Source organism: Tenrec ecaudatus, chromosome 1 (assembly GCF_050624435.1).
Source record: "Tenrec ecaudatus isolate mTenEca1 chromosome 1, mTenEca1.hap1, whole genome shotgun sequence".
NCBI lineage: Eukaryota > Metazoa > Chordata > Mammalia > Afrosoricida > Tenrecidae > Tenrec > Tenrec ecaudatus.
In genome coordinates this window covers 309,633,131-309,659,023 of record NC_134530.1, presented here as the reverse complement: position 1 = coordinate 309,659,023, position 25,893 = coordinate 309,633,131, and the positions used below count along the sequence as shown (strand labels likewise).

Below are 25,893 nucleotides of genomic sequence, written 5' to 3'. Positions count from 1 at the left end.
CATGCCACATTAGCAAATGAAGATATTACCAGAGAAATTATTACGAGTACATTCCAAGTTTGATTATTACTTAATATTTGCAGCTGTTTCTTCTTATTTTGAGTCGCTCTTTGTCAGCAACTAATGGTCCCAAAGGCTTTACTAGCACAGGCTTTTCTCCTTTCATATCATCATGGTGGACTCTACCTTGAGAAGGCGGCTCTTCTTCAGTCCTATTTTGAGTGTCTTCTGACCTGACAGGCTCATCTTCTGATACTACCTCTCAAAAATGTTCTGCTTCTTCTCCTTAGGCCTTCAGTATCTGACAATGTTTAGATGCTGTCCATAATTGTTTCAGTGGTTAATTCTTGACAACCTCTTCCTACTCCATAATCGGTTCTTAGTCTGGAAGCTCCAGTGAAACCTGCTCACTTTGAGTGACCCTACTGGATTTGAAAGATCAGTGACATAACTTCCAGCATAACAACAACAAACAAACCACCAGAGTATAACAAACTGAAAGATAAGTAGTCTCCATAGCTGTGTCTATAGGAAGCATTCGGAGAACTAGTTGGTCAGCAGCAATTTCCTAAATGGTACGCTTAAAAACCATCTAAAAGAGGGAGACCATGAATGTTATGTGTTGGTAGAGCAGTTGAAACAGAGAGCTGAAACCCAGCAATGACTGTGAGGGTGGCACACAGACAGATATGGAGTCCCTGTGAGTCAGAACCAACTCACCAGCACTGCCTACAAGAAAGGTCTTTCAAAAGTGAGCCTGAGATCACTCAGTTCAGCCCATTAGTCACTTTTACTGAGTTGCCTGGGAACTTATAGCAGAAGTAGAGAATTTTTGCCCAAATTATTTTGCATTTCTTCTTCTTACACTTTGTTAAATGTACATGTGTAAATAAAAAATTTAAAAAACAGGAACTGCAAACTAAGAGGAAATCTAGCAAATGTGTCTCTATATCCAATTATAATAACTGATAGGGGTTATAAACAGCCAATAGAATATGTCCAAGGCAGTTTTTGCCTTATGGATGCGAACGGATTTTCTACTAAACCAGCATGTACAAGCAATATCATGAATAAATGCCCAGGATTTAATATTGCATCGTGAAGGTTACAGATTGGTAACTGGCCAATTACAAAGGAAAACCAAATTGTGCAGGGCTGGTATTTCCTAGAAAAATTATTTTCCTTTCTGTCTTTTAAACTATAACTTTTATCACAGCCACAATACTGCATTTTGATAGTAAAAATTAGTTTTTAAATTCCCTATCATATCACATAGAAATCTTTTTCAGGGTCATTTTTCTTTCTTCCCCATCCTCCTGTACTTCTTGAAAAGGCTATTCTTAAATAAACTATATTGGCAAAATTTCCTGTAAACATAAGCTCCAAATATACTTACATTGTTTTAATTTATTGTTAATGAATACATTTATTTTATAAATAAATAAAAGTGAGCCTGCTTTTACTCAGTGCAAGGACATGCCTAGGAACACTGCAGCAGTTTCCAAGGATTGGGAGAGAACCAGCTGTCAGAAACCAATTCTAGCCCTCAGTCTTTGGCTCCCACTTGTAATCAAAAGAGAAAAAAAACTCATAATATAAAACCCCCGTAGCACTAAAAAAATGCTGCTAATTAGACTCTCCTCAAGGTTGAGGTTCCTCGGGGAAACAAATCTCTAAAGAGTAGTAATATGAAGTTCTAGCAAGCTCTTGTTCTACTGGTAGCTTTGAATATGGGAAAACACAATTTCTAAAAGGGAGGATAAGAAAGGAAAGGAGGGCCAAAAGAGAGAGGAAAGAAGGAAAGAGGGAAAGAGGGAAAGAGGGAAAGAGGGGCAGGAAGGGAACAGGAAAAAGAATGTGCATCGCAAATAACTGACTTTTTAACTTTAAGAATAAGGACTGTATCATAATAACTTGTTACTGCCTGTGGCTTTTAAATTTCTAAGAACAAAATGAGCAATTTTTTATAATGAAAACGGAAATATATCAGGCAAGGCAATTCACCCAAGGGTAAGTAAATAACGACAGAGAACATAAAAATTTCTGAAAGCTAATAAATAATGAGCACAAATTCAAACCATTAAAAGTTTAGTCAGAATTACTAAAAACCCAAGTGATAAGATCTCTGAAACTAAAAAAAAAAGGTAACTATTCCTTTATAAATGGGGATTTATGGCCTTTTTTGAATGGATTAGAATGACTTGCAGGAGCATACACTGGGGCCACCCTTCTTTTTTTTGGGGGGGGAGAGGATTTTTATTTATTTATTTAGTATTTTGTAGTGATCCTTTATTTTTAACTTTTTTTTATCCCGCCCCCCTATTTTTAACTTTTAAGGTTTAATTTATTACAGGAACTTTAAAAAAATAAAGAATACATTTTCACATGGTTGGAAAATCAAAACAATATAAAATAGGTCTCCATGTACTCATATGTGTTATGCATTTCTTTTATTTTTAATCATTTTATTGGGGGCTCGTACAACTCTTATCACAATCCATACATACACCTATTGTGTCAAGCACATCTGTACATTTGTTGCCATCATTATTCTCAAAACATTTTCTTTCTACTTGAGCCCTTGATATCAGCTTCTCATTTTTTCCCCTCCTTCCCCCACAAACCCTGGGAGGGAGTTATATGTAGATCACTGTGATCGGTTCCCCCTTTCTCACTCACCTTCCCCTTCCCATCCCCTACTCTTGTTATTGGTCCTAAAGCGTTTATCTGTCCTGGATTCCCTGCATTTCCAGCTCTGGTCTGTACCAGTGTACATGCTCTGGTCTAGCCAGATTTGTAAGGCAGAATTGGGATCATGATAAGGGGTAGGGCGTGGGGAGGAAGCATTTCTTTTTTGGGGGGGGGCATTAAAGAACGAGAGGAAGGTTGTTTTATCAGTTTTATACTGACCCTGAGTGGCTCGTCTCCTCCCTGCAACCTTTCTGTAAGGGGATGTCCAGTTTACCTATAGATGGGCTTTGAGTCTCCACCCCGCACTCCCCATCATTCACATTGATATCATTTTTTGTTCTTTGATGCCGGATAACCTAATGCTATCGACACCTTGTGATCACACAGGCTGGTGTGCTTCTTCCATGTGGGCTTTGTTGCTTCTCAGCTAGATGGCTGCTTGTTTATCTTCAAGCCTTTAAGACTCCAGATGCTATGTATTTTGATAGCCAGGCACCATCAGCTTTCTTCACCACATTTGCTTGTACACCCAGGAGCGAATGAAGAGGAAGAGGAAGAGAGTAGAACACATCCTGGGCCACCAAGCCTTGAGGACGATATTCTGGCTGACAGCAGCCAAAGCACAGAAAGGACCATAGGCCTGCTCCCATTATGAGACATGCTGTCCCTCACGGACCCATAGAGCTAGGGGGACAACACTGGAGACACTGTGTGGGAATTGCACCCGATCTGACCACACCACACTGAGGCAAAACACTAAAGGTGTGCAACAGAACAGCAAGGGTAACAGAGCAACAAAATCCCCAGAGAATACCAAAAATAGACTTTGGGGACAGGGCTTGGCACCCCATCAGACTGGACCAGAAAACACTCCTAAAGGTTAACAAACAGACCTTTGTTATAGGCTTTTCTATTTCTTGTCATTGGTTTTTGTGGTTGTTGTTGTTGTGCTTTGCTCTGTCTTGTTTTTATGTGCATATTATTATTTCTGCAGGGCTATCTAGATAAGATAGGCAGGATTAATAAGCTGGAGGAGTAAACAAGAACGGGACCAACGGTTCTGGGGGACATGGGAGAGGGGGAGGCGGGGGAAAGGAAGTGATTGTTAACAAACCCAGGGACAAGGGAACAACAAGTAATCCAAAATTGATAGTGAGGAGTGTGTAGGAGGCCAGGTAGGGCTTGATCAAGCACAATAAAACCGAGAGGAATCACTGAAACCCAAATGAGGGCTGAACATGATAGTGATTCAAGAGGAAAGTAAAAGGACATAGAAGAAGGAACTAGGAGGCAAAGGGAAGTTATAGAGGTCTAAATAAAGGCATGTGCATATGTAAATATATTTATATGTGAGGATGGGAAAATAGATCTGTGTGCATATATTTCCAGGTTTAGTAGTAAGGTAGCAGATGGACATTGGGCCTCCACTCAAGTACTCCCTCAATGCAAGAACACTCTGTTCCATTAAATGGGCATTCCATGATGCTCACCTTCCTGACATGATCGCTGAAGACAAAGCGGAGCCACCCTTTGAGTTGTTACATTTGAACCCATCCTTGCAGCCTCTGTGATGATCCATCTCATTGAGAGTTTTCCTCTTTCTTCATGACCTACGTGACTAAGCATGATCTATATCCTTTTCCAGGGACTGCTTCTACCTAATAATATGTCCAAAGTATATAAGATGAAGTCTCACTATTTTTGCTTGCCGGAAACCTTCTGGTAGTACTTCTTCAAAAATAAATTAGTTGAGCCCTTGCACAACATTATAATTCAAATGCATCAGTTTTTCGGTGCTCTTCCTTAGTCATTGTCTAGCTTTCACATGGATGTAAGGTGATTGAAAACAGCCTGGATGGCTTGGGCCAGGAGTACCTTAGACCTCAAAGTGACATCTTTGCTATTTAACATTTTTAAAAGGTCTTTTGAAGTGGATTTGTTCAATGCAACACATTTTATGATTCCTTGTCTGTTGTCCTCATGTTTGTTGACTGTGGATCCATGCAAAATGTAATCCTTAACAACTTCAATCATTTCTCCATTTTTCATGATGTTCTCTATTGATCCAGTTGTGATTTTTTTCTTTACATTGCGCTGTAATCCCTATTGAAGACTGTAGTATTTGATCGTCATCAGTAAGCGCTCTAGGTCCGTGCTCTAAGTCCGTGTTGCTTCCAGCAAGCAAGCTTGTGTCACATGTATATCACAGATTGTTAATGAAGCCACCTCTAATCTTGATGCTGAGTCATTCTTCATTTAATTCACCATCTTTGATTATTTGCTCACCATACAGAATGGATATATATGGTGAAAGGATATAACTCAAATTTTAAACTATGTAATATCTCATCTTGTGTAAACTACTGTTTCTTGACTCATATACAGGTTACCCATCAGCACAATTAAGGGTTTGGGAATTCCCATTCTTCACAATGTCATCCATCGTTACCACGCGGTTGGATGTCTTTGCATAGTCAATAAAACACCAGTAAACAGTTTTCTAGTATCCTCTGCTTTCAATCAAGATCCTCTGATGGATCTTGAATTCACATCTTCTGCACCCAGCTTGAATTTCTGACCTCTCCCTGTTGATATAATAATCAAACCGTTTTTGAACTATCTTCAGCAACATTTGATTTTCATATAAAGTTCCTTTGCATGCACTAATGATAATGCTCTATAATTTCTATGTTATGTTGGATCACCTTTCTTTGGAACAGCCACAAATATGAGTCTCTTCCAGTCAGCAAACCAAGTAGTTTTCTTCCAAATTTCTTGAGCTAGACAAGTGAGTCCTTTCAATGCTCCATCAGTTTACTGAAGCATCCCAGTAAGTTCTCTGTCAATTCCTGGAGTTATGTTTTCTGCCACTTCCTTCAGGAAGTTTGTATTTCTTCCTTCAGTATAATCAGTCCTTGATCATATTTTTTAGGAAAGAAATAAAACCCCTCCAAACTCACTGCTATGCAGTTGTTTCTGACTCATAGTGACCTTAGAAGACAGAGTAGACCTGCCCCCTTGGGGGTTGCCAAGATGATAATTCTTTTCAGGAGTAGGAAGTCTCATTCTGGTCAAGTGAATGGATTCTGGGCTCACATTTAATGCTAGCCCCAATCCAAAAGGAGTTCTTATGACATGGATCTGCTCCATACTCACCTTCATGTGCTACAGTAAAGCATGATGAAGAAAACAAATGGTGCCCAGCTGTCAATAAGAACAGCATCTGGAATCTTAAAGGTTGGTATTCAAACAAGAAGCCACCTAAGTGAGGTGTCAACTAAGCCCACCTGGAAGAAGCACACCAGCCTATGTGATTCAAAGATAACAAAGAACTAAACCCAAATATGATGGAGGAAAAAGTACCAGGACTTAAATTGTGAACACCTAATTTGTTCAAGGTTATGGAGGATAGTGGATCCCAAAATACATCTGCAGAGCACCTATCCAGACTGAGGCTCTGGCAGATCCCCTTTGAATACAGACAAGGGATGCAAACAACCATACTCTCAAACAGAAATACTTGATTATAATGCATGGAGCTACAGTATAATAGGGCACCTGGTGAGCTGATTTCCCTCTTGACACATTCTAAATTTGTTCTACATTTAAATATTTCTTTGTTGCTGTTGTTGTTAATAAATCATTTTACTGGGGGCTCTTACAACTCTTATAACAATCCATGCATCAGTTGTATCAAGCACTATATCTTGATTATTTCTCAACAGGAGTTCTCTGTCTTATTTTAATACTGACAATGGATATCTTTTTTTTCCCTTTGGGGTCTTTGGTATGCTTCCTAGTTTATGCAGCGCAGAAGAGGCAGATGTATAGAGAACGTAATTAATCTCATGGCTTATCAGGGTGTGGGGACAGGAGGTTGAAGGGAATTGGGGTGCAGACAGTGAATATGGGAGGGGAGAGGGTACATTGGAACTGGTTGTGGTGATGTATATACAACTCTTTTAAAACATGACTAAACTCTGGCAGTGTATGATATCCTGTGTTCCCGAAAGTAAGACACCCCCCAAAATAAGACCTGCTTACAGTTTCTCTCTCACTGAAATATAAGGCATTCCCCGAAAATAAGACCTCCTCAAAAATAAACCCCACGCCCCTGAAGCTACTGGAACTCTGGACTCTGGACGGTAGTGGCGGTTGCCGCCGACGCGCAGCTCACTGTTGGCCGCAGCACAGCCGGAGCAGACAGGAAGTGCTAAGTCTCTTTTAATAAAACAATGAACACTACATGTGTACCGTATTCTTCTTCATGGAAAAATAAGACATCCCTGAAAACAAGACCTAGTGCATCTTTGGGAGCAAAAATTAATATAAGACACTGTCTTATTTTTGGCGAAACAGGGTATGTGACTTTTACCTCAATGAAACCATTTGATTTGAACTGCTGACCTTGCAGGTAGTAGTCCAGCTTGTAGCTAACTACATCATCAGGGCGATTTTCTGGATCACATGCTGCCTCTTAAATTGGTTGAATGTTGAAGAGTTCTTTTTCTTACAGTGATTGTGCTCTTCCATCTTGTTTAAAAGGCTGTAAGCTTATTTATGTTGTGCAAAGAATCCCTAAAGATTGCAACTTGGGGCTTAATTTTGTTCTTCAGTCTTTCTGTTTGAGAAACGCTAGCGTGTCTTCATTTGGGGCTCTCTAGCTCTAAGTCTTTGCATACTTCAATATAATAGTTTAGTTTGTCCTCTCAAGCCACTCTTTGACATCTCCTCGGAGCTCTTTCTCTTCATCATTTCTTACACTTTTTAAATCTATTCTACATTCAAGAGCAAGTTTCAAGATCCCTTACAGCCTCCATTTTGGTCTTTTTCTGCCTTTATTTTTTCTGCCTCGTGTTTTCTTTATACCTGATGTTCTTCATGTCGGTCCAGAATTCACTTGGTCTTTGGCCATTAGTGTTCCGTGCATCAAATCTGTTTGTAAGAGCTCTCTGACTCTAGGTGGAACGCACTCAATGCCATGTTTTGTCTCTCATGGACTTCTTTTCATTTTCTTCTGCTTTAAGCTAAATTTACAAAGGAGTAATTGACGGGTCTGTTCCAGTCAGACCCTGACCTTGTTTGGGTTGATGACATTGAACTTCTCCATCATCTCTTTCTACATATATAATCGATTTGATTCCAGTGAGGTAAATGTGTCTAGTTGCCATTCAGATTGTCGAAAAAAAAAGATATCTGCAATAAACAAGTCTTGCAAGATTCTGTCGTGTGGTCTCTAGCATCATTTCTATCATGAAGGTCACGTTTTGAAATGACTGATCCTCTTTTCTCCAACTTTCGAATTCCAATCACCGGTAATATTAATGCATCTTCATTGCATGCAGTTTCAGACTGCAAACGTTGGTCAAATTCTTCAATTTCTTATTCTCAGTCCTGTGTTCCAGTATGATATGGTTATGAGAAACAGCCTGCTAGGAGTAGGGGCACACCCAACATCTTGATGTCAATCTAAGCTTCCTGGAGTAACAGGGAGCAGCCAACCTTGCTGTTAAATTTTTCCAAAATGAACCACCAGAAAATAGAAATTCACTAACACTTTGGATTCACCATATCATTCCAATCTCTGCCTTCATCACATGACCTCCCCCATGTCTCACTGTTCTGCCTCTAAATCTCCCCGTTCTTGAAAAGACACAAGATTTCAAATTTAGGACCTAGCATAATCCAGTGTAACTAACTATAATTTAACTAAAGCTATAAAGACTGCATTTCCAAATAAGTTCGAGTTCCAAGGTTCGGCGCAGATATGAATTTTAGGGGAACATATTCAACCCAATACACAGTAAAGTTGTGTACTTTTCCAGAGGCTTGCATTTTTGTACCCTTTGCTGAGCCACAAGTGTTAGAGCTGAAGATATATCCTGAAGGCATGGCCCCCATTCAAGAGACCTCCTCGTTCCTTGCATGTGATCACCTGGAACTCTACCAGAAAATCTGAGTTGCAAAGAAGAGGAGAAGGCAGCTGGAGCTGTCAGAAAGCCCCACCCCCACCCCCTTAGCTCTATGGAGTGAGCCTCTCTGGGATTGAAGGAGAACATGGTCTGCAGACATATGAGGGGTGTCTTCTGTGTAAGTCAAAGGACGCTGCAATCTGGGTAGGTTTGAACAAGTGTCAAAGTGAAGTTCATTTTGGTCTTCTTTCGGCTTTGAACATCTATCATGCTTTGCATTATGAATACAAGCGATGAATGCACTTTATTCATCTCCAGAGAAAAACAACATAGGATTGATATGGATCAGCAACATGGAAAATCTAATAAAAGAAAAAAAAATGAAAAGTTTAAATTCATAGGAAATTGAAAGACGTTCCGAAAGGACTCACTGCTGTATGTTATCAAGATGAATTCTGTGTCGAGAATATGCACACGGAATTGGTACTTGGTAGAGATGATGGAGTCATTGCTGTTTATGCAAATGTCTTATTATCAAGCACAACCCGGCAGGTTATTACAATGTAGTTTGGGACTCCCTGACTAGACTGAGCAACATGTGAGCACTGTTCCTAGGGCACCTGGAGTCTTTAGCTATCACTGTCTTATCACCATGGTATGTGATGACATAAATCCCTTTTACACATCAGTTTAAAGTTGGTGAATTATTGCCTGCCTCCCTCTCTCCCACCCCACTGGCTCTGACTGCCCAGAGTAAGAAGATGTGAACCAGCCCATGTCAGGTTGGACTGAGGCAGCTGCCGAGAAGGAGAGGGTGGGTCAGATGATGATCTTTACCCCAGAAGCCACTTTTGCTATCTTTCTTGGCTTGTCTTCAGTCTGGAACAAACAAACTAATCACGTGCTGTCTGATTAACTCTAACTTTTAGCAAACCCGCGTGTGTCAGAGGAGAACTGCGCTCTGTAGGCTTCTCAATGACCCATTGTTCATGGTATACGGCCAAGACGCTCTTCCAGGGAACCTCTGGACGGACACTAGCTGCCAGCCTTTCCTTTTACCAGCTGATCACACACACACCATTTATTCGTTGGGACTCCCCCTACCTCGTGATTCCCCTGTTTCATACAGTCCTCCGTAGGGTTTGAAAGACTGAAAAGGATGAATCCGGAGAGGGTGGCCTGGGGGATGGGGCCTTGTGTCACCAATTCAAAATTTCCGATCTATGAAGGATTTCTAGAAGGACGCGTGTGTCTTGGTGCGAGGTGAGAAAGTCATGCCAGGACTCCACACCTCAAATGAACAGGGTGAGCAGGACCTGCTAGCAAACTAGAAACCAAAGGGCTCTCCTGATGACCTTGGCTCATTTACCCACACAATTTATATAAACAAGTACTTGGAATTTTGATAAAGTTTATTACAACTTCAGGGCAGATTTGCATCGTGCTGAAAATCACTGAAATGTGGATCTATCTCTAGGACTCTCCCCCACCTCTGTCTCTTGGACATGAGCAGTCCAGCATTACCCGATTTAATTTTTTGAGGAAAGAGAGGTATTTGAGTAGAAAGTGCTACTAAATTCTCACAGTGAATAGTGATAGTTTTTTTAAAGGGTAGTAGTTACCAATGGGCTGCTGACAAATGGGAAATTAAAACAGGCCTCACAGGCTCACAGGGATTCTCCAGTTTGGGGAACCTTGGATGCTTTTATTCAGCAAAGCTCAGTACACTCGCTACGATGTACATTTTGCCTCCCTGAGGTGGAGCTGGTGGATGAGTCATAATTTATTTGCCTAGATCAAAACAGCGGAAAACAATCTTGGGCTGTGAAAAGCAAATTAAAAACAAAGTCTTACCGAAGCCCTGGATGATTAAATGGCATGTTTCTAGCTAACGGGAGAACAATCAAAAATTTAACGGGATTATGAGCACTGTACTTGAGTGGACTTAAACGTGAAGTGACTTCTTAAGAATCATCCGAGCAAATGAAATGCTACCACATCCGCAAACACAGATCTGCCAGTGCCATCAACCACAGCAGTGTGGAGTGTTTGCAAAATATATTTGGACAGAAGGAAAAAGAACATTTACTTTCACTTTCTACTCAAATGCCTCTTCCTTCAAAAAAATTAAATTGGATAATGCTAGACTGCTCGTGTCCAATACACAGAGGTGGGGGAGATTTAAAGATCTACAGATCTACATTTACGTACATCAATACATCCACTTTTCAGTGATTTTCAGCACCATGCAAAAGTGCCATGGAGTTGTAATAAAATCGATCACATTTCTAGGTATTTACTTATATAAATTGTGGTGGTAAGGGATATATTAAAAATGAATTTTTTAACCTTCGCCTCAATCAGCAAGGCGGTGGGGATGCACGCAGGTCTCAGAACGTTTCAGAGTAGTGCAAATGTTGGCACTCAGGTACTAAGTGAACGATTGTAGTTTCAAAGCCACCCAGTGGTGTCAGGGAAACAAGGTCGGGTGATCTGCTTTTATAAGATTACATCCTTTGAAACTCCTAAAAAGTAAATTTTACTCTGACTCACGTGGGTTCACACTGAATCAGCACGAGCTCAGTGGCAAACTATTATCAGTCTAGTAACTAAATGAAGGTGTTGTTCCCAACCCATTCCTCCGTGTTTGTTCCCAATTTGGGAAAAGAAATGGACCATGCACCAACTCTGGCTTCTGGAGTCACTGTGTGAAGATGGCAGAAAACAGATATACGAAAAACTCCTGGGGGTGGTGGGGGGAATGAGTGACGGTCAACGGGGGTTGAAAAAGCAACTGCCATCTGAGGGACACACATAAGAACGAGCAGCGATCGAACTTTCAGATGTTGCCCTAAAATATGCACTAGGAAAACCTTTGTAGAACACACACCTGTGTTTCAGAATAACATGGTGGCCTTGGAGGAACAAGGGATTGGAGGAGACAAATGGTGGCGTGAAAGCAGGGGCTTCCATTGCCAGAGAAAGGGAGCTTTTGCAGCAAACATCAGTGGCTTTAACCGAGACCTTGGAGAGAAGAGGAAAAAAAAGAATGAACAACACACATGCCCTGGCCACAGATAGGTCCACTTCTGTCTAGGAAAAGTTGCTCTTCTCTACTCCAAAGCATATAGTTCTAGAACATGGGCTCATTGGGACCACTTGTTCATACATCATAAATGAGTATCTGGAAATAATAAAACAAGCTGGCAGTATGTTTGCCAACTGTTGATACTTGAGCCCTCCTGACCTCCCGTGGGGCCTATCGGATGCCCAATGGCTTCTCTAAAGTGTTGAGAGCCAGCTTTGGGGAGAAACTGAGTAGGTGGGAGAGAAAGGATATGCAAGCCAAGAAGAAAAGACATTTCCATGAGTTCATCCAGGACATTCTGATTCAAAGGCAAGTGGGACCACAGTCCCAGGGTGTCTGCCAGGTTTTGGACCTGGAATCTGCAGAACCCAGCAGAAACATCATATCTGTTTTTAATTACTAACCCTGATCTTTCCTTAATTGCATTCACTTATTTTTCGTGATCTGCTTCGCATCCTCAGACCTAACCTTCCCTAAACCACCTATGAGAAAGCATGTTACACCAAAGTGTTTTTTCAAGTGGGCTCCATGGGCATCTTCAGGAGAAATCTATGAATTCTCTATGAAATATCTTAATAATTTTGTACTTCATTTTTGTAATAATCGTTAAAATGAGGACAGATTTTAAAAGTATTGCTACTAGAGTTTCGGTACATACTCGCACAGGTTTATTACAAACAAAATATGTTTATATTTATCTCAGAGATCAACTGATCTGCTCATACCCATGCCTTAGGGTGCCTTCAGGAATGGTCCCGTCAAAACATTGGCTCTAGGGGATCTGCCTGGGCAGTTAAATTCAAAGCAGAGAGGTCAACTCACAGGGATTGTTTTGTCAGATTTCCAAGGAGCAATTTTGATATGTTTTCTTGAAGGATACAGGACAATCACAGGGGCTTAAAAATTCTTTTAAGAAAATTGAAAACTTCATTGATGGGAAAAAGCCCACTAAAATTGCACTGACCATTTTCCCATCACAACAGTATCCATGTTCATTCTCCCTGGATAGCACAAACTCTCCTATGAGAATTTTGTTGGGATACCCTATCCTATCCATACTACAGCCTTGCTATTGGCCCTTCAGACTTCTGTTTGTTTCCAAACGCCAAGAACACTTTCAAGGACCATGATGTGAGTCCCTCATGGATGCCAAAACTGTTGTTGTTATGTGTGTAAATTGAAGAGCACAGGAAAGAGTGAGAAATGGAAACATCACCTTCAAACGTGTATAGACCTAGATGGAGGACAGGTCTAGAAACAGACATTGCACACTCTGTTGCTTGTTTTTAATAAAGAGTTTTATGGTTCCGTAGCAATATTATTTTACTTTATCTTTGTGGGGCCCCAAAGCCCATCTGTAGGCAACTGGACATCCCCTAACAGGAGGGCCGCAGGGAGGAGATGAGCCAGTCACAGTGCAGTGTAGCAACGATGAAACATACAACGTTCCTCTAGCTCCTAAATGCTTCCTCCCCCCCTCCCCCCACTATCATAATCCCAATTCTACCTTACAAATCCGGCTAGATCAAGGATGTACACTGGTACAAATAGTAACTAGAAACACAAGGAATTCAGGACAGATGAACCCCTCAGGACCAGTGGTGAGATTGCTTATCTCCTTTGGGTAGATACCCAGTAGAGGGATGGCTGGGTCATAAGGTAGATCAATCTCCATTTTCTTTAAGTATCGTCAGATCGCTTTCCACAATGGCTGTACAAATCTACACGATCACCAGCAGTGGAGGAGGGTTCCTACTTCACCACAGCCCCTCCAACACTTGTTGCTCTCTGATTTGCTGATTTGGACTAACCTCAGGGGTGTTAGGTGGTATCTCATGGTTGCTTTAATTTGCATTTATCTTATGCCTAATTAACAAGAACACTTTCTTATGTAACTTGGCCATATGGGTCTCCTCCCTAGTGAAAGTTCTTTTCAGTTTTTTGCCTACTTCCTTAGGGGGTTAACTGTTTTTCCTCTTTTGTAGGCCATGAGAGTTTTATAGATTTTAGTAATGAGCCCTTTGTCTGATGTGTCATTACTAAAAAATCCTCTGTCAGGCTGTGGGTTGCCTTGTTATCCTCGTGGTGAAGTATTTCGAGGCACACATATGTTTTACTCTTATTAAATCCCATTTGTTAATTTCCAGTTCATCAGTAATGTGTACCCTTCCCTATTGCAGTGAGTCTATGATTTCCCTCGGCCAATGAGCTTAGGTGTGTCCCGATTCCTTCCTTGATGGTCCTGATGGTTTGGGGTTTTATTTCTAGGTCTATGATCCACCTTGAGTTTTTCATTGTGCATGGGGTGAGGTGACCATCTTGTTTCATTTTCCTAAATGTGGATATCCATTATTTCCAGCACCACTTGTTTTAAAAGGGCATCTGCTTCCCACTTGATGTTTGTGGGACCCTTATCAAAGATCAGTTATCAATATGCTTATGGTTTTACTTCTGGGCTTTGTAATCTTTTCCACTGCTCGAAGTATCTGTCATTGTGCCAGTACCACGCTGTTTTGACCACTGTAGCTATGTAATAGGTATTAAAATCAGGTAAAGAGACTCCTCTAACTTTGTCTTTCTCCTTGAGGAGATCTCTGCTGATTATGGGCTTCTTCCTTCTCCCTATGAAATTGGTGGTCACTTTTTCCAGTTCTTTAAAGAAGGTTGTTGGGATTTGAATTGGAATAGCATTAAACTTGTAAAGTGCTTTGGGTAAGATTGACATCTTCACTATGTTGAGCCTTCCAATACATGAGCATGGGATGTTCTTTCTTTTGTGGAGGTCGCTTTTGGTTTCCTGTAGTAGGGTCTTATAGTTTTCCTTGTATAAGTCTTTAGTTGTTTTTGTTGTTGTTGTTAAATATGTTCCTAGTTATTCCAGTTTGTTCTTGGCTACTGTGAAGGGTAATGCCTTCTTGATCTCTTCTATGGTCCTCTCTGATGTTTATAGCAAACCTACCGACTTCTGTTTATTGATCTTGTATCCTGCCACTCTTCCATATTCCTCTATTGCTATAAGTACTCCCACTGTGGAACTTTTGGGGTTTTTAAAGTACAGGATCATGTCGTCTGCAAATAGTGACAGTTTCACCTCCTCCTCTCCCCTCTGGAAACTGTTAATGTCTTTCTGCTGTCTTATGTTGTTAGCTAGGATCTCCAGCATGACGTTGAATAGAAGTGGGGACAAAGGGCATGCTTGTCTGGTACCCTTTTTCATTGGGGTTGTTTTTGTCTTTTCTCCATTGTCTATGATGATGACTGTTAGATAACTTGTATCAGCTTGAGGAATTTACCTTCCATTCCTATCTTCGTGAATATTTTAATTAAGAATGAGTGTTGAATGTTGTCAAATGTTTTTTTGGATATTATCATGTGGTTCTTATATTTTTCTTATCGATGTGGTTATATTGATGGATTTTCAAATGTTGAACCATCCCTGCATCCCTGGGATGAATCCTACCTGGTCGTGGTAGATGATATGTTTGACATACTTTTGTATTCTATTGGTCAATATTTTGTTAAGGATTTTTGCATCTATTTTCATTAGAGATATCAGTCTGTAGTTCTCTATACATGTGGGGTCTTTGCCCTGTTTGGGTATCAAAGTTATGCTGGCTTCATAGCCTGATTTGGGGAGTTTGCCATCCTCTTCTATGTTATAGAATACTTTGTGGAGGAGCAGAACTCCTCGATGATTCGTTGGCCCACAGTCGTGAGAAGTTTCAGTGACTGCAGTGGGGGCTGGAGACTACATGTATGCCCCTGGGTGCTTTGACCTGATCTGTCAGGGCACACTTAGCAGCCTTTTTTCTTTTCTTTTTAAAAAGAGAGAGAACGAAAAGAAAAGGAAAAAGAGAAAGGAAAAATTAATTAAAAATTTAAAAATAAAAATGAGTAAAACACTGTTTTCCCATTTCCCTCCTATTTTTAAAGATGCCCTAATAGAAGGTGGAGGTGGGGTTGGCCTCGCTGCCAAGGGAGGTGGTGCTGATCTAGGGCTCTAAAGCCAGAATATGTGAACGGAATGAATTCTCTTCAGATCAAGCATGCACCCCCCCCCCCCCCCGGGCTACCTGCAGGCATGCAATATCGAGCCAGTAGACAGAAGCTGCACCAGTAGGAAGCACACTTCTGCTGTGAGCCTCCTGCACCAGCTGGAAAGGACTGGGACAGCAAGGGGCGCTGCAGTGGCATGGGTCGGCCCAGGAGCAGGTCGAAGCAGCTCCTGCAGGAAACGCAGGGTCGAGGCACTAGCCTCCTCAACTAGCAGGAAAGGGCGGGGGGCAGGAAGGCATTTGGGGACACTGGCACTGGGAATACTGCAGTGTACCACAGTGGCGTGGGCCAACCCGGGATCGGACAGAAGCAGTTCCAGCAGGAAACACAGGGCAGTGGTGCTAGCCTTCTGCACTGACAGGAACCGCCTGGAGCAGGAAGGCTTAGAGTTCAGGGATGAAGGCGCTGGGAACACTCCAGAGCACTGCAGTGGAGTGGACTGGCCTGGAGCAGACAGAAGGGGCTCCAGTGGAAACGGAGGGCCATGAGTAGATGCAGTATGAGCTCAGGCAGCAGGTGTGTTGCCTGCGGGAAGTGCCCAGGGCTGCCAGCTCAGAGAGTGTGCCAGAGGGAAGCTTCCCAGGCAGAGAGCGGTAGTGAAGCTGGTGGGGGCCGGCCAGGCAGGCAGGGACACGGGTGGAGGGGTCCCCGGCAACAATGGGCTTAGATCATCCCCAGTCACAAGTCACCCAGACAGCTAACTGTAGACTTCAGGTCAGTTACGGGGGCCCTGGGTGATGGCAGGTGGGACCCATATCCAGGAGCGGATCACTGCCATGTGGGGAGAGGGAAACTGCAGAAAGGGGAAACTTCTCTCCTAGTGGGGTCCCACGAGTGGCATCTGCTTCAGGGGGTCCCGCCACAGCTGCGTGTGTCTGAGGGGCAGCCAAGCAACTCCTGGCATGGAGGCCCGCCCTGGGGGTGGGGTGCGTCAATCGCTGCTAGCAACAGCGTGGCTGCTCAGCACACAATACTATGAAAAACTGTAGTCCAACAAATTTTAAAAACCAGAAAAATGCATACGTTTCCAGAAACAAACTGCCTACCTGAATTAATTCAGACTGATAAAGAAAGCCTTAACAGATGTATAGCATAAAGAGGAATAGAGCAAGTCATTAAAAAAAATTCCCAGCAACAAAAAGTTCAGGACCAGATGGTTTTACTGAGGAATTGGACCAAGCATTCAGAGAATATTTGACACAAAGTTTACACAAACTATCCCTGGATGTAAACATGGACAACACACCATCAAACTCATTTTTATGAAACAAGTATCACTGTGACACCAAATCCAGGCAAACACAAAACCAGAATAGAAAATTGTAGGCCAACCAACACCCTTATGAAACAGATGCAAACCGTCTCAAAAAAAAGCCTAGCTAATAGAATTCAGCAAAACATTAGAAAGATAACAAATACACCATAATTTAGTGAGATGTATACCAGGTATGCAAGGATGGTTCAGCATTAGAAAAACAATTAATGTAATTCACCATATAAATAAAACAACAGAGTCGTATGATCGTGTCAAATACAGAGAAACATTTCATGAAATTCACTTTTCATTTTACATAAAATATTCCAAAAATATGAACAGAAACCCTCTTGGTATTTTAGTCTTAATTAAAAGCAAGTCCCCCATCATTCTAATCCCCATGTTCTAGTTAATCTTTTTTTCTTCTTCTACTGTCTCAGTAGTTGTCTCAGGAAATAAACCCAGAAAGGGAAGATTTGAAGATTGGTATGGTTAGGTCTTGGCTTAATGTAGTCTGTATTAAACTCCCTTTTCCTACTCAAAAAAAAAATATGAACAGAAGAGAAAGCCCTCAGCATAATAAAGGTCATATACACAAAGCTAAGTCAGCATTTTCTTGAATGAAAGGAAACTGAAAGCATTTCTGAGCCAAACAGGTACTAGAAAAGGAGGCCCTTTATCACCACTCCTGTTTAATATAATCCTGACACTTTAACCAGAGTTATTAGATCTCACAGGGAAATCAAAACCATGCAATTTGGCAATGAAGAAGTAAAAATTTCCATTTACATGACATGATTCTAGAAAATACAAAAGATCTGATCATAAATGGCTGGAATTAATTGAAAATTTTGGCAGTCTTCCAGGCTACAAGAAAAGATACAAAAATCAATAGGATTCCTGTATACAAAGGAAGAAAACTATGACAATGAAATTAAGAAAACGATACCATTCATAATAACCACTCAGAAGAGGAACTATTTAAGGATTAAACCTAAGAGAGGTATAAAACACTTGGACAAAGGAAACTAAAGCATTAGAAACTAACAATTGTTGTTGTTGGTGCCTTTAAGTGAGTTCCAACCCATCGTGACCCAATGTACTACAGAACTCAACACTGCCGGCAGGTCCTACCCCATCCTCACAACTGTTCCTATGTTTGAGATCATTATTGTAGCCACTCTGTCAATCTTCCTTATCAATGCATTTTGGTTGCACGTTTAATCAGTTTCAGACTAAAGATATTGGCAAAATTCTTCAATTTATTCATCACTAGCGTTAGTGCTTTGTGCATAAATTGAAATAACAGTTGTATTGACTGATTTTATTGTTCAGCTAGATATTATCCTACAACAGACAACAGTCCTTCAAGTAGATCCTGAAATGTCCTTTTTGATCATGAATGCAATGCCATTGCTCTTGAATCTTGGCATAGCACACCATAAGATATCCTGATTACAAAATGGCCATTACCAGTGCATTTCAGCTCACCAATGCCTCGTACAACAATCTTTATGCATTCCGTTCATATTTGGAGACTTCCAACTTTCTTAGATTCATACTTCATACTGAAAAATAAATACTGAAATGGGAAAAGGCTCCAGTTTCATAGACAGGAAAATGTAACAGGATGCAAATGTCAATCTTACCTAAAGCAATCTATAAGTATAATGCAATGACAATCCAGATCATAGCATCATTCTTCAATGACACATAAAAACGAATCTTTACATTATATGCAAAGAAGAGAAACCCAGATAAGCAAAGCACTACTTAAAAAAAAAAGACCAAAGTAGGTGGTCTCTTACTACCTCTTTTCAAAACCTACTACATAGTAATGGTACTCAAAACAGCTTGGTAAAGTTACAAGGATAGAACCTTGAATTATAAAGGTTATCAATGAAAATGTAGGAGCAAAATTAAGGGCCCAGCCATTAAAAGATAAAGCACCTAAGGTCTTAAAGGCTTGAAGATAAACAAAGGTCCATCTAGTAGGAAGCAACAAAGGCCACATAGAAGATGCACCCCAACCTGTGTGATCATGAGGTGTCGATGGGAATAGGTATCAGAAGGTCAAAAATAAGCAACCAACTTGATGTGAAGGAGCATGGATGTAGTGGAAACCCCCAAACCACCTGTAAGACAACTGGACAGTCCCTCCCAGAAGCGCCAAAGGAAGGGGTGATATATCCAGGGTATGAAATAGCACCAACGAAACACATAACTATCCTCTAGTTCTTTAGCATTCCCTCCCCCTACTATTATGATTTCATTTCTACCTCATTAACTTTGTTTGACTTGTGTATGGTCATTGGCAAAATTAAGATCAATGAATGCATGAAAATCAACGTAGGTAATCCCTCAGAAAAAGTAATGGACGTAACGGTTTGCTGAGGGTATGAGAAGAGAGGGTGGGAAGGAGGGGACTGTGGAGCCGATAGCAATGATGACTGTACAACCCCACTCAAAGGGAGTGAACAACAGAATTGTAGGTGCATGGACATATGAGGCAGAGTATGATAGAGCAATATATATAATAAAGTAGATATCTATTATATATAAAATAACAATAAGGGTGCAGGGGAGAGGAGGAGATGATAAAGGGGAGTGGATATCAAGAAGAAGGAGATTGATTTAAAACTGACTGTGGCTAACAAGTGTACAATATTGCTTGATGTGACTGAACTATGGAATGTTACAAAATCTGTAAAAGCTAACAATTAAAATAATAATAATAAATCAAGAAACGTGTTTTTCACACCAAAAGAAGCAAACCATAGTGGTTAAAGAGAAACATGGGTGAGCGGGAGTGAAAAGAAAAACTAATAAAATTCTCACCAGAATATCTCAGTGCTGTTCATTTCCCCCATTTTATACTTCAAGACTAAAAAATCTTTAATTTCATGCTAAGAATTTCTCTCAGAATCCCTTTAAAAATTCCTTTTGTTTGAGGAGTATTATTAATTCTATGATTAATGAATTTCTATCTTAATGTGTATTGGACCAGCTGCAAATTTGTAAGTGAGGGTAAAATTCAGGAACAATAAGATAGAAATACCTTTTGAAAATAAGGAAGAAAAGAAAGTTACAGTGACTCATACCATGACTATGAAATAGGTGTACTTACCAGAATTTTATTTCTAAACAAGGAAACTAGTTTCTCATCAGCAATAAATAATAACTCTTAGAACTTTGGCAAAGTGTGTAGAAAAACAAGTCTCCTTTACAAGCTAAGTCCCTCACCCCTTTTTCTGTAAGTTATCTTTAATACAAAAGGTATGTTTTCTTCACTTTCATAATTAATTTTGCTATTAATACAGGGATATTTCCACCTTATTAAAACTTAGGCCAACGCAAGATTTTATTTTCCCTAACTCCAATTCCAGTTCCCATCATCACCCCAATTATAACCAATTTTATGGTACTTTGAGTGCTAATTCTCACAGCAACAACAACAACAAAAATGTTCCCTCATCTTCGGGAACCTAGAAGTACAAATTTAATATGAAGTGAGTCTTTTGTTAAGTTATTGCCAAGCACGCACACGCACAAAAACCAAACCTGCAGATCATTTGTTATTTAATTCAGGGCTCGAGATTTTACATTGAGAAATGAGAGTGCGTTCTACCCTTTCGTCTGTGACTCACTTTCCCTCCACTGCCACCCGCCTCCTGGTACAGCCGACACCATGGGTTTCTGAGGCTTGAAGAGCCCTGCCGGCCTTCAGGTGCTCAATGACTACCTGGCCGTCAAGAGCTACATCGAGGGGTATGTGTCATCACAAGCAGACATGGTGGTGTTTGAAGCAATCTCCGGCCCTGCGCCCGCTGACTTGTATCATGCCCTGCGTTGGTATAATCACATCAAGTCGTGTGAAAAGGAAAAGGCCAGTTGCCAGGAGTACAGAAAGCTTTGGGCAAGTGTGGCCCTACTAATGTGGAAGACACCACAGGAAGGGGCGCTGCAGACAGTAAGGACGATGACGACATCGATCTCTTTGGATCTGATGAGGAGGAGGAGAGTGAAGAAGCAAAGAGGCTGAGAAAAGCACGCCTTGCACAGGATGAGTCAAGGAAAGCCGAGGAGCCTGCACTTGTTGCCGTCTTCCATCTTACTAGATGTGAAACCGTGGGACGATGAGGCCGATAAGGCAAAATTGGAAGAGTGCGTCAGGAGCATTCCAGCAGACGGCTTGGTCTGGGGCTCATCCAAGCTCGTTCCGGTGGGGTATGGAATTAGAAAACTTCAAATACTGTGTGTAGTTGAAGATGACAAAGTTGGTACAGATATGTTGGAAGGACAGGTAACTGCTTTTGAGGACTATTTGCAATCCATGAATGTGGCCTCTTTCAAAAGATCTAAAATCCCACCTGGATGTTTGCACTTAAATAAATGACTAAAAGACAAAAAAATGTTTGCATTCGTGTGGACATACAACTAGAAAGCACATTCAATGATTCAGTGTCATTCTACAGCTTGTTTTTGTAACTGAAAAATGTTTTGAAATATATGTCCATCATCCCCTCAAAGAGGAGTCACAGGGAAGAGATGAGCCACTCAGGGTGCATATAACACTGATAAAACACAAAACTTTCCTCTAGTTCTTTGGTGCTTCCTTCTCCCCACTATCATGACCTCAATTCTACCTTACAAATCTGATTAGACCAGAACATGCACATTGCTACAGATGAGAGGCTGCAACACAGGGAATCCAGGATAGATAAACCCCTCAGGGTCGACAAAGAGAGTAGAGATACCAGGAGGATTAGGGGAGAGTGGGAGGGAAAGAGGGAAATCCATCACAAGGATCAATCTATAACCCCCTCCCAGGGGGATGAATAATGGAAAAGTGGGTGAGGGATGACGGAAGGTATGAAAATAATCTATAATCAAGGGTTCGTGAGGAAGGGTGGGTGGGGGAGGGAGGGGAAGAAATGGGGAGCTGATATCAGGGGTTCAAATGGGAAGAGAATGCTTTGAAAATAACGATGGCAGCATATGTGCAAATGTGCGTGACACACTGGATCAATGCATGGATTGTGATAAGAGTTTTAAGAACCCCCAATAAAAGTACGAGGGGGGCGGGGAGAGAAATATGTGTCCATTTAGAAAATACATCAAATGGGCAGAAGCTGTCCATCTCTTTTGAACCCGGTCCAGTTTTCCAGAATAAACATCTTCCACATTTTATTGACAGACATGAGTTGTTTCTATATTTTACCATTATAACGCTGCAAGGAATATTCTTATTCATCCTATTCATGGGAATCCATGTTTGATTTGGTTTTTTAAGGGCAAATGGTTTAAAGTGAAGTTTACAGATCATTAGATAACTATGTTCTTGTGGTTCGGTGCAGTCTAGCCAGCTCTGACCCATAGCTGCCCTGTGCGCAGAATGAACCCCTGACCAGTCCCGGGCAATGCCACTGGGTGAACTAACTCAGAGTGAGTTTCTGGATGCTCACCTAGTGTGAAAAATACATACTATGAAAGCTCCACCCTGTGGAGTTATTTTCCTTTTTTTTAGGGGGGGTACTCCCTCATATTCCTTCGCCATTAGTACAGATCTATTGCCCATGACTGTGCTACCTCAGACCCCACCATGGCCACCACCAGCCAATCAGCCCCTTCAGCTTGATTGCTGCACTCGGAGCTAGCCAGTTGTCCCACTGAGTCCCCCACGACCGTGGCTGGACACCCACACTCTGACTCTCTGCCAGCAGCACTCTCGACCGTGAGCTGCTCCCTTCTCCCAAGACTCCCTTCTCCCCATGTGGTGGTGGGTTTCCACCACAGAGCTCCACTCCCTCCTACCACACACCCGTGACCCCAGCAGCCTTGGCTAGACACTGTTCACAGTCCACCTGCAGTAAGTTCAGTTACCTGCTGCGGTTCTCCCCGCCATTGCCACACACACACACACCTTGGCAGCAGTGGGGGCTCCTTTCCTCCTGCCACTATCAGTGCCCCCAGCCTCAGCAGCGGTGGCCTGTACAGCAACTGGTCATAGTCCCTGCCCGCAGCTTCAGCAGCTTATCCTGCCACTGCTTGGTGCCCCCACCAGATGCTGCTGCAGCTGCCCCCAATATTTTATAAAATGAATAATTCACCATGACCAAGGAATGACCAGGGATGCAGGGATGGTTCAGCATCCGAAAGTCCATCAGCATTATTCATCACATTGATAAGAAAGAGGATAAAAACCACACGATGCTATCAAGATGCAAATAAAGCATTTGACAGCATCCAACACCTATTCCTGTTTAAGACACTCAAGAAGACTGGAATGGAAGGAAAATTCCTCAATATAATATATGAAAGCCAACAGCCAACATTGTAGTCACTGGAGAAAAGAAAAAACCAACCCCACTGATAAAGGACCAGACAAGGATGCCCCTTGTCTCCACTTCTATTTAACATCGTACTGGAGGTCTTAGCTAACAATATTAGGCAAAGGAAAGACATCAAAGGTATTCGTATAAGAGAAGAGGTGAAATTTTTGTTATTTTCAGATGACATGATTTTCTGTATGGGAAGCCCCCAAAAGCTCCACAAGAGGAGTGCTGGGAGTAACAGAGGAATGTGGCAGAGTGGCAGGATACAAGATCAACAAAAAGACGTCTATCGCACTGCTGCATACATCAGACGAGTCGACAGAAGAGGAGATCAAAAAGGTAGTACCCTTCACAATATCCAAGTACAAATTGAAATATCTAGGGATATACATAACCAAAAAAACCCCAAATTCTGTACAAGGAGAACTACAGAAGACTAGCACAGGAAACCAAGAGTGACCTCCACAAATGGAAGGATATCTCATACTCATGGATTGGAAGACTTAATATAGTAAAGAAGTCAGTCCTGCATATGGCGCTATACAAGTTTAATACTATCCTGATATAAACACCAACATCCTTCTTCAAAGAATTGGAAAAACTAAGTACCATCTTCATATATTGAGGGAAGAAGGCCAGAATTAGCAGAGAACTTCAAGAAGAAGGACAAAGTGGGGAAAGGGGCTTGCTTTACCTGACTTTAGCACCTACTGTACAGCCATAGTGGTCAAAACAGTGTGGGGCTGGTATAAAGATAAAGACAGACATTGAAACCAATGGAAAAGAACTGAAACCCCAGAAATGAAATCATCAGCTTACAGACAACTGATCTTTGATAAGGGCCCAGAAAATATCAAATGGGAAGCAGATGCTCTCTTTAACAAGTGGTACTGGAAAAAATAGATATCTACCTGCAGAAAAATGAAGCAAGATGCTTACCTCACTCCATGCACAAGAATAAACTCAAGGTGGATCACAGACTTCAAGGTAAAACCCCACACTATTAGGGCCATCAATAGGGGAATTGGGACAAACCTAAGAACGCTGGCACAGGGAATAGATAGGCTATCAGAAATAGGGACGGGCACAAATACAGACGATCCATGAGGGTAAGAGGGTGGGGGCAGAACGGGAAAAAAAAGAAGCTGATACCAAGGGCTCAAGCAGAAAGAAAATGTTTCAAAAATAATGATGGCAACATATGTACAAATCTCCCACACAATTGATTTATGGATTTTTATAAGAGCTGTAAGAGCCCCCAATAAAATGATTTATCAATTAAAAAAACTCAACAAACAAAAACGTCTTGGACAAAATGTCATCTCATAGTGCATCTGTAATTCATTCCACCAGGTCAGGCTATTAATCAAGCTTTATAGTTAGAGGTTTTGAAAAGATAGTGTGACAGTGTATAACAAAAAAGGCCTGATTTGTGGCAGACGGGGAACTGGTTTTGCCACCATGACAATGCGCCTGCCCAAGCAGCCATCTCAGTGCATCAGTTTTGGGCAAAAACCAGCATGTCTTTCATGCCCCATGTACCTGGCCTTGTTCCAAGTGACTTCTTTTTGTTCCTGAGAATTCAGAGCTACATGAAAGGACAGTGATTTTAAGATGCAGAAGAGGTGAAGAGTGGTGTTAACCAACCAACTCACGGACAAGGGAATAACAAGTGATTCAAAACCAGTGACAAGGAGGGTGTGGGAGGCCTGGTAGGGAGTGAGCAACACAATGTAACCAAGAGGAATTACTGAAACCCAAATGAAGGCTGAACATGATAGTGGGACAAGAGGAAAGTAAAAGGAAATAGAGGAAAGAAATAGAGGCAAAGGGCATATATAGAGTCCTAAATACAGGCATGTACATATGTAAATATATTTATATATGATGATGGGGAAATAGACCTATGTGCATATATTTATAGGCTTAGTATTAAGGTAGCAGATGGACACTGAGCCTCCACTCAAGGGCTCCCTCAATCCAAGAACACTTTGTTCTATTAAACTGACATTCCATGATGCACACCTCACTGAAGGCAAATGTGGTGAAGAAAACTGGTGGTGCCCGACTATCAAAAGATATAGTACCTGGGGTCTTAAAGGCTTGAAGGTTAACAAGCGGCCATCTAGCTCAGAAGCAACAAAGTCCACATGGAGGAAGCACACCAGACTGTGTGATCACAAGGTGTCAAAAGGATCAGGTATCGAGTACCAAAGAACAAAAAATCATATCATCATGAATTAGGGTGAGTGCAGCGTGGGGACCCATGGCCCATCTGTAGGCAACTGGACATCCCTTTGCAGAAGGATCATGAGAAGGAGATGAATGGTCAGGGTGCAGTGTAGCATCAATGTAACACACAATTTTCCTCTATTTCTTAAATGCTCCCCACACCCCCATCATGATCCCAATGCTACCTTACAAACTTGGCTAAATCAGAGCATGTACACTGGTACACATAGGAACTGGAAACACAGGGTAATCAGGACAGATGAACCCCTCAGGGCCAGTGGTGAGAGTGGGGATATCTGGAAGGAGGAGGGAAGGTGGGATAGA

General features: G+C 41.6%; 1 protein-coding gene and 1 pseudogene across 1 annotated transcript in view; one reads left to right on the top strand and one right to left on the bottom strand.

The window, feature by feature from the left end:
• Positions 1-25,893, bottom strand: part of SLC35F3 (solute carrier family 35 member F3) — a 546,340-nt gene that overhangs the window by 396,714 nt on the left and 123,733 nt on the right. The gene's annotated exons all lie outside the window — the stretch shown is intronic.
• Positions 20,691-21,398, top strand: LOC142429874 (elongation factor 1-beta pseudogene; annotated as a pseudogene).